The sequence below is a fragment of the Cololabis saira genome, chromosome 23 (assembly GCF_033807715.1).
Source record: "Cololabis saira isolate AMF1-May2022 chromosome 23, fColSai1.1, whole genome shotgun sequence".
In the NCBI taxonomy this organism is placed as follows: domain Eukaryota; kingdom Metazoa; phylum Chordata; class Actinopteri; order Beloniformes; family Belonidae; genus Cololabis; species Cololabis saira.
The window spans coordinates 18,301,700-18,310,260 of record NC_084609.1 but is presented as its reverse complement, the minus strand read 5'-3'; positions in this window follow the sequence as shown (position 1 = coordinate 18,310,260).

The window sequence follows — 8,561 nt, the reverse complement described above, 5'->3', positions numbered from 1 at the left end:
ATAGATAAATAACGTAAATATCACTGAAATTAACCCTCGACTCGTCTTTGGGCTTGCAAACACCAACGATCAGGACTCACACGTTTCTTGTGGTTTTTACATGCTACGTGTTTTCTTAGATATTTTTTAACGGCTAAAACAATCAAGCAAACATAAAGAAGAAGTAATCCAACTCTGCACCATGAACCTCGGCGTGAATGTGAAAACAAGCTTGTCAGGGCTGCCATGCTCGTAACAATTGCTCTCAGGCCAGGGAATGGGATTTAGTTAACGGTCTGTTACCAAAACCCAGCTGACGCGCGGTAAACCTGGAGCTTATGGGGCCCCTGCAGGTCCGGGGCCCCTGCAGGTCCGGGGCCCTGGGGCAGGTGGCCACATTGTCTGAGTAGTAATGAATGGACAGAAGAACTGAGACGGACCAGGAGCTGTCTTCCACCATTACACCCCACATTTAAAATGCTGCTACCACTGAAAATTTAAATTTACAGTTAAATTGTACTTATTTTCTTTCAGGTTCCCAATTAAGATTTACTTCTCAGTCTTACAATAGAATAGAAAAGTGTTTCCCCCTAATTGAGTTGAAAGTGTGAGTGAATTGCAGTAATTGAGAGGATATAAAGATACTGCCCACTTTAAATCTGCAACAAAAATAAAAACAACTTAATTTTAAATGTATTCTGCAGGAAGTGAAGCCCTATCAGATGAGTTTACACATCACGCAGCTGTCAGACTGGCCCCGTGCTGTCCGTCCATGCAGCTGGCTGTGTTACAGGACAGACGGCCAAGACGGACCGAAACAAAAGTTTCTCAGAAATGACCCAATTTCACATTTATTTCAAGTTTTGACTTACACTCTCGATACTTTAACCGAGTTGGAGAACTTTGGCTATCACGCCGGTGTTTTTAGTGGGAAAAGTAATTTGTCTCCTGGTCTCCGGTGTATTCAATCTTTAATACTTTAAATGGAGCTCAACGGTTAGGTCAGAGGGGCTCTGATTTCATCTGTGACCCTTTCACACCAGATGATACTTGAAGATTTGAAGCCAATAATATTGGTAACTTCGTACGAGTTTTCTCTTAACCGCAGCTGTCAATGTGTTGGCCCTACAATGCCATCATCAGCCTTTTATTTAAATGCTTTTCCCGTTACATTATCTTTAAATCATACATCTTATTAGGGAGTGAAACACTTATTTAAACCAGTTCCAAATAGGTTTTTAAATGGAAATAGTGATTAAAATAAAATAAAAGGTTAATATGATCCTTAAGCCAAACATTATGCTGCATCTTCTAAACAAAAGCACTTAAAATAGCAATATTAAACCCCTTTATCCTGTATCCTCTTTAGTTTCCCACTAGGTTACATTGATCTAATTATATCTATTAATAACTCAGCAAATTCAAAGAAAAACCAGCAAACTTCAGTCACTCTAACAAAGGGGAAAGGAGATTGTCTAATCAGTCCAGCGAAACTTGAAATCCAGGGTTTTATTGGCTGCTTTACTTTGAAAACTTTCCTCCGGACAGATCCAGCTTGTGTGTCTGCATGGAGGACTGTGCCGGTCCAATCCCAGAGCAACACGACGTGCAATAACACCCAAGTAGTTTAATTTTATCAGAGGGAAATTTTGCACAATATGAGAGCGCGATGAGACGTTTGTGAAAAAGTGTCTGGATGGAGTTCAGGGTTTTTATGAGCCTTCTAAAGGCACAATATGATCAGGATGACTACACTCTCACGAAACCTAATTGGTTTACCTCACTGTGTAAATTATGAAGCAAATATTGCATCATAAATGGATTAAGCAATTGTGTTTAGAATGAATTATAGTTCACGCTAGAAGATTGATTAGACTATGTTGTGTGCGTGTGTGTGTTTGTGTGTGTGTTTGTGTGTGTGTGTGAGCTGCGGCTGATGCTGTCATTAAATAGCCCCTTGGCCCCTCTCCTGAATTTGTTTATTCTGCACTGGGCATGAGAGTAGGTGGCAAACAGATGGGCATCCATGAATTATGGAAATTATGGGCTTTGATTAACCACCACACACTCTGCTGGATAAAAGTAACTCCAGGGCTGCCAGGTTATGTGGTGCAGTGGGCTGTGCCGTCCGTCAGTCAGCGGCGTGACGGACCTGACGCCTGATTGATGATGTTTACTTTCCTGACTTCAACAAACGTGGAACAAAACTGTTGCATTCTTCATGCCGTATAAGATCTACTCCAGGAAAACAGGGCTGTCCAGCGCCGGTTGGTCCCATCGCCACCTTTTCACACTCTCTTTCTCACTTTGACACATAACTGTGTTAAATGCTAATTTCTTTGAGTTCATGGTTAAGATGAACGACTGGGGCTGAAGCCATCAGAGACTGATTACCCCCCTAAAGAAACTCCCACATTATTGCAATTAAAGGGCATTTAATCCCACAACAGCAGAAAATATAAGATGCATTTGACATGACAAGCTTAGAAGTTACAAATATGAGCAGAAGATGGTAAAAGTTAACGTCTCGATACAGACTGTGGCGTGGAATAACCTCCACATTTTGAAAGATGACTTTTGGATATCGCTGCAATGAGCGTGACAAATGACCTCAGTGTAAGAGTTTTAAATATTTATGAAGCTTTGAAGTCCAGAAAATGAATTTCAGGGCAGATTTAGAAATAACATATTTGTATTGCCTTGAAAGTCCACAAGAGATGGCTGGGATGGATGGGGACGGCGTTGATGTAGCGGCTGAGGTTCAAGACCTGCGAGAAACTATTTCTGTTTGACTTGACTGAGTGGGATAGTGTTTTACTTTCTTATTTCCTTTTTTTTTTTTTTTTTTTTTTTTTCATTTGCACCCAGTGTGGGTGAAACCTAACTTGACCATTCAGACTTTTTCTGCACATCATAACCATCTGCCAATCTTTCCCTGTGGGTTTTTTGGAAAAAGGGAGCAGCTTTCAAAAAAGAAAAAAAAAATACTTGGCACGTAACTAGACGAAGCATCTGTTGATTACGGTCTACCTCAACCAATTTTTAACTAATCGGATCAATTAAGGAGCAAGTCTCGGACTGTTGAATGTTGGCTATCACGTCTAAAATCCTCCCGTAGCTGCCAGCGCAGGACACTGATTGGTCCGAACTTTTGTGTTTCAGCCTAAAAGGGACAGTTTGAAACGTTGACATGATGGGCCCTTCTCTCACATGGCAAAGTGAGTTCATTATTCTTGGACTTTTTTAGCTCCGAGCGGCGTCTGTGGTCACGTGGACTCTTTATCTGTCTGTTGTAATGAGGAGAGAGCCGAACCAAGAGGCAAAGCTCTTTGTTTCCAGTCGATCTGTTTTCCAACCGTCAACTAGGGTCACAAACAGGACGTGGTGACTGCTTTATTATCCCCTGGAAGAGCCGTGGGTGGATGGATTTTTAGCTTGGGTGTTTGTTTAGGCCTCAAACCTACTTGGTTAGGTTTAGGAAAACATCCTGATATTGTTAATACAAACCCCTACAATTAATTACTGGTGGCTTATATCAAGCTTGTCCTGTATCTGCTAAGGTTGGGACATGGTCTTATGATGAATAACGTAAAACTGAAATGGGCTAGCAGGTCTTTTACATATTTTAACACAATGAGCTTCAACATCATATGTATATATTTATATTCCACATGAAACAAAGTTTTGGACACAGATGAACAAGATCATTTCATAATGCAGCTGAAGAAGACGTACTCGGATGCTGCCTGTGTCTCTTCCGTTTCCAAAGAAACATATTTCCCAAAAAGATGAAGTATTACTTTAATTCATAGCTAACACTACTTTGAATTCACTGCTGGATCCTGACTGGCCCAATTATATTGAGTTATGTGGATTATTAACATTCTCATTGGCTAAGTTCTGAAAATGTATTAAAAGATGTATGTGACACCTCGGTCCTCTTTCCCGCCATGATTTACCTTTAAAGGATCTGTCTAAAAATTTTCAACATATTAATTCAGTAGCGCGCTGCAAGATAATTAATCATGCAGCCTATATGCTAATCATTTAATTCTGAAGTTACTTCCGTTGAATAAAGTCTGATTTGCAGTTTTAATCAAAGCTCTTCTGAGGAAAAAAAAGGAAAAAAAGAAGCATTTTATTTGTTGGCGGTGGCTAACAATTATCTGAGCTTTCTCTGCATCAACCCCCCCCTTTTTAGTATTCGATACCCCGAGCCCCTCATTCACTCTCTCACCCACACATCAGCTGTCCGTGCACACACACACACACACACACACACACACACACACACACACACACACACACACACACACACACACACGCTGTCCCCATCTCTCCATTTTCATAAATGAAGAGAGACAGCCTTATCCCGGAACCAACACGGAAAAGCAATTAAAAAGGAATTAAGAGTGTGCAGGGAGAAATTGGATATGATACCCGACGCCTATTGTAAATGTCAACGTTATTACTGTGTTGTTGTTTCCCATTCCTTTGGCCGCCTTGCCCGTTTTCAGGAGTGACAGTCCATAGCCTGCTGGACTTAATGAAGCTGTCTCAGCAGCCAAGGTCTTGGTATGTAAGGTGAAGAGTGCTGCTTATCCTCCTCTGCATGCAGCTCTCATTAAGATCAGTTTCTCAGCTGAATACCCCCCTGCACCCCCCTCTTTCTCCTCTGTCTCCGTCCTCAAGAAAATGTCCGTTAAACTTATTTAACACTGTTGCCCTGCTCCTGTGTGGATTGCTACAGCGCTACAGGTTCCTCTAATTGTGTTTTCAGCTCAAACGACACCATGGGGGAGTAGACAGCCTTAGGAGATGAGCTCTTTCATAAAACAAAGTGAAATAAACAACCAGAAAACTGCAGGTTTACAGCCACGGCTATAGATTTGTTCTTTATTTGTAAAATGCGACTGGAACTGTCAATTGCAGATATATAATACAAACTGTTTTAAACAAGCTTCAATATGTGTTAAAAGGAGTTTGAGGTGTCAAAAAAAAACAACAAAAAAGTTTTTATTTAAACAGCATAGTCATCTACTGATGACCTTACAACAAAAAGACATTCTCCTTGTTTAAAAGATATGAAACCTTTTTCATGCAGTTAGATACAATGTAATTCCAGAGACTGAGATGATACTTTGAGGTTTTCTGATAAATCTATTCATCTACATTAAGGAGATAGAGGGTCCACTGAACCCGAGTTCCTTTAATCATTTTATTCTTTACTGAAGATGAATTGGTTGTCAGGCGTGAACACATTAACATCAATATTACCGTCCTTTTCGTCCTGAGTCTTCCTTCGTTTTTGGGTTTTTTTTTTTAAGTCAACTTGAAAAACGCAGGTATAATGTCACGAGTTTCGGAAGATAAAAGACCCATGTCAGAGGTCAGATTAATATTAAATCATGGGGAATATTACCGATATCAGAGCACATGAGTGCTTTTACCGGAGGTGGAGGTAGGCTGAGGCGCAGAGCTAAAACCCACATTTAAAACCATTCATTTTAGCAGTTTTCACAAAAAGAAGCACTCCTGCTATCATTATGCTGTCTAGAGCCGTCAAAGAACACTTTGTCTCTTTGCTTCTCGGTCCTTTTAAACTACATCAGAGTTGTTTTAGTTGTGGTTGTCAACGGTTGAAGTGAGTTACGGCATTTGTCAACACACTGCAGCTGATCTAATTTGTTTTCCAGTTCTTTGGGGACTCGGCACGGAGAAATCAATTACAACCTTCCAAGCAAACATTTCCGACGTCTGTCAATCCGTATAAGTGCAAAACACACCCGTGGTGTTCGACTCAAGGAGTGAAGTTCTTTACTAATGGGCTGGCTCGACGCTAATGTTGCTAACACCAAAACGCTCCTGCTGTGGGAGGGAAGATTTGTTGTTTATGGAGAGTATCGACATTCATCAAGTAGATAAACCGACTAGTTTCTAACTAACAGCTGCCCATAAAATGTCACAGTCAAACAACTGAAAGAAGTTTGTTTAATTAACCTTTCTTCATCCCACAAGAGGAAATTGGTACGACTACGTTCACACTGCAGCTCCCAAGTGACCCAAATCCGATTTTTTGCTCATATGTGACTCAGATCTGATTTGTTTATGACAGTGTGAACAGCACAAGTCACATGGAATCTGATCTTTTCAAATCAGATTCAGGTCGCTTCCATATGTGGTTCTAAATCGGATACAGGTCTGATGTTTTGGAATGCGACCTCAGTGTGAACAGCCAGGTCGGAATTAATGCGACTTTGACGTCACTTGAGAGCGACTGTTGTCATAATACTGCGCTGGCGAGGGCGGAGTCACTCGGAAGCGAGTGTCACTCGTCACCTTGAGGTAGCTTGATGTAGTCAGGCATAAGGACATGGCGAACGGCCTTGCAAAAGTCGTGGAAAATGAGACAAACGGAGGACTTTGCAATGCCAAACAGGTTGGACATAGTCCGGTAACCTGCCCCTGTCGCCAGCCAATATAACCCAACTCCTACACGCTTTCTCAGGGAGATGGGTCGCCTGAACTGAGTGTCTTGTCTTAAATGTGTCTTGTGGAGAGGCGCTGACAGATGTATTGGAAGGTAGCCCTCGACATCCTGAAATTCTGGATGAAATCTGTCTCTGTAAAGATGTTCATCACATCATGATCCCACCACTCCTGACTCCGAGTCCGCATCCACACACACCTCTCTACAGACGAGGCAGCCATCGCTCCACAAAAAGCCATTATTAAAAATGCGGCTTTCTTTCTCCTCCCTTTCCTCTTCATTAACACTTGCTCACAGTTTTGTCGGCTTCCACCACACAACAACTTCAAAATATACCCATGTACGCTCACTTCTGTTGCCTCCATGTTTACCGCCGTATGACGGCGTGCTGCGTGTGACGTCTTTGTTATTGTTCCTCTGCGCATGCGGGTCAGTTCAGGGCCGCGATGCGTTCACACTCGAGTCTGATATAGGACACATTTTAAAAGATAATGTGAACAGCCAAACAAAAAAATCGGATATAGGAAAAATTGGAATTGAGCATTAAGGCCTGCAGTGTAAACGTAGTCTTAAAAATGCACCTCATGAACATTTTTCAACCTACACAGGGCAAGTAACATCCCAAAAAAACACTGACAGGAATAGTTTCTCAGCTACGTTCAGCGTCTATCACAGATGTATGAAAACACATGGGACAGACTTGTGAGAGGCAGGTTTGGTGTATTGGCACCTCCTGAACCCTGTGCAGCACCATCACAGAAACGTTTCATGTCCTGACTTTAGACCCAGAGATACAAGACGTCTGATTGCAGAACTGATTACCACACTTGGTAAATGTTGTCTTTTGTCAGAACATTTTCCAAACAAATCCCTGCAGCCAACAGAAGCCATTTCTTCTGTGACAAAAAATGAAAGTGTGAAGATGGTGAAAAACTGTTTGAAATTCAAGTAAATTCCACTCGACATCTGTCCAAGGCATCACTGCAAACACGAGACCAGAATCCGTTAGCAGAGAGTGACAGGTATTTCACTTAGTTCGGGGATATACAAGGTGAGCATGGCTCTCTGTTAACTGTAATCTGGGAATGTCTTGTTTTATCCAACTTTAATTTCCCTAAGGGACTTTTATTTTCCACCTTGTAGCTTTGGCTTAAGTGAATTGCCATTCCTCTGGGTTGTGCCCACACTGAGTTTTCTTTAAAAATATCCTCGAATGGGTTTTTTTGGCTGCTGCTTTTTCAGCCTCCTGCTTTAAATTCTTGCAGACATTCACTCAGTGCAGCCACAGTCTGCTGGCCTCTGAGTAGCTCCAGTGGAGCGATTTGGGATTTAAGTGGTTTCCTCGAGGGCTCCGCGGTGTTGTTTGTTGAGGGAACCAAGTGTGCAACTCATTCATTTTCCACACCCAGACATGCCCGAGATGATCCATCCCACAATCTTGCACAGGAAGTTAAAGTAAGAGGAGTACTTGCTTAACATTTCTGTGATTATGACACATCCCACCTGACCAAGACGATGTGTGTGTGTGCATGCACACAACTATCTTGGCTTCCTTTGTTCTCACTCTCCTGTCTTCCAATCTGTCATGTGTGTCCCATTTCATCCCACTGTATAATGGAAGTGGATGACAGCCACATCTGAAGTCAGGAGATGAAAGACATCATTTACAAGTTGGTGTCTGCTCTCCCCCGGTAAGGTTCCTTCACAAACTCTCTAAAACACACACACACACAGACACACACACACACCAGCAGCATACTGCATTATCAGTGATTTAAAAACAAATAGCAAAAGTAATTCTATTTTATTTTGTTTTCTTCCTTTGGTTTCAAATAATTTTCAAGTGATTAGTCCACAGCTCTAATGTGTAAATCATTATGTACCACAGTTTCTTCTTGCTAGTGCTAGTTTTCAATCACTATTCATTTTCCGAAGGTGGCGCATTGAACTTTCTAAGTTACCTTTTTAATCCAATAAGAAAGTCCTTGCTTCCACAGCAAAGTGTTCCTAAATGTTTACTGATGTGCTGTTTTCTTTGACAGCACAAAGAAAAGGCTGGCTGTTAAGTTCACCAAGGAAGGTCTTGATAAAT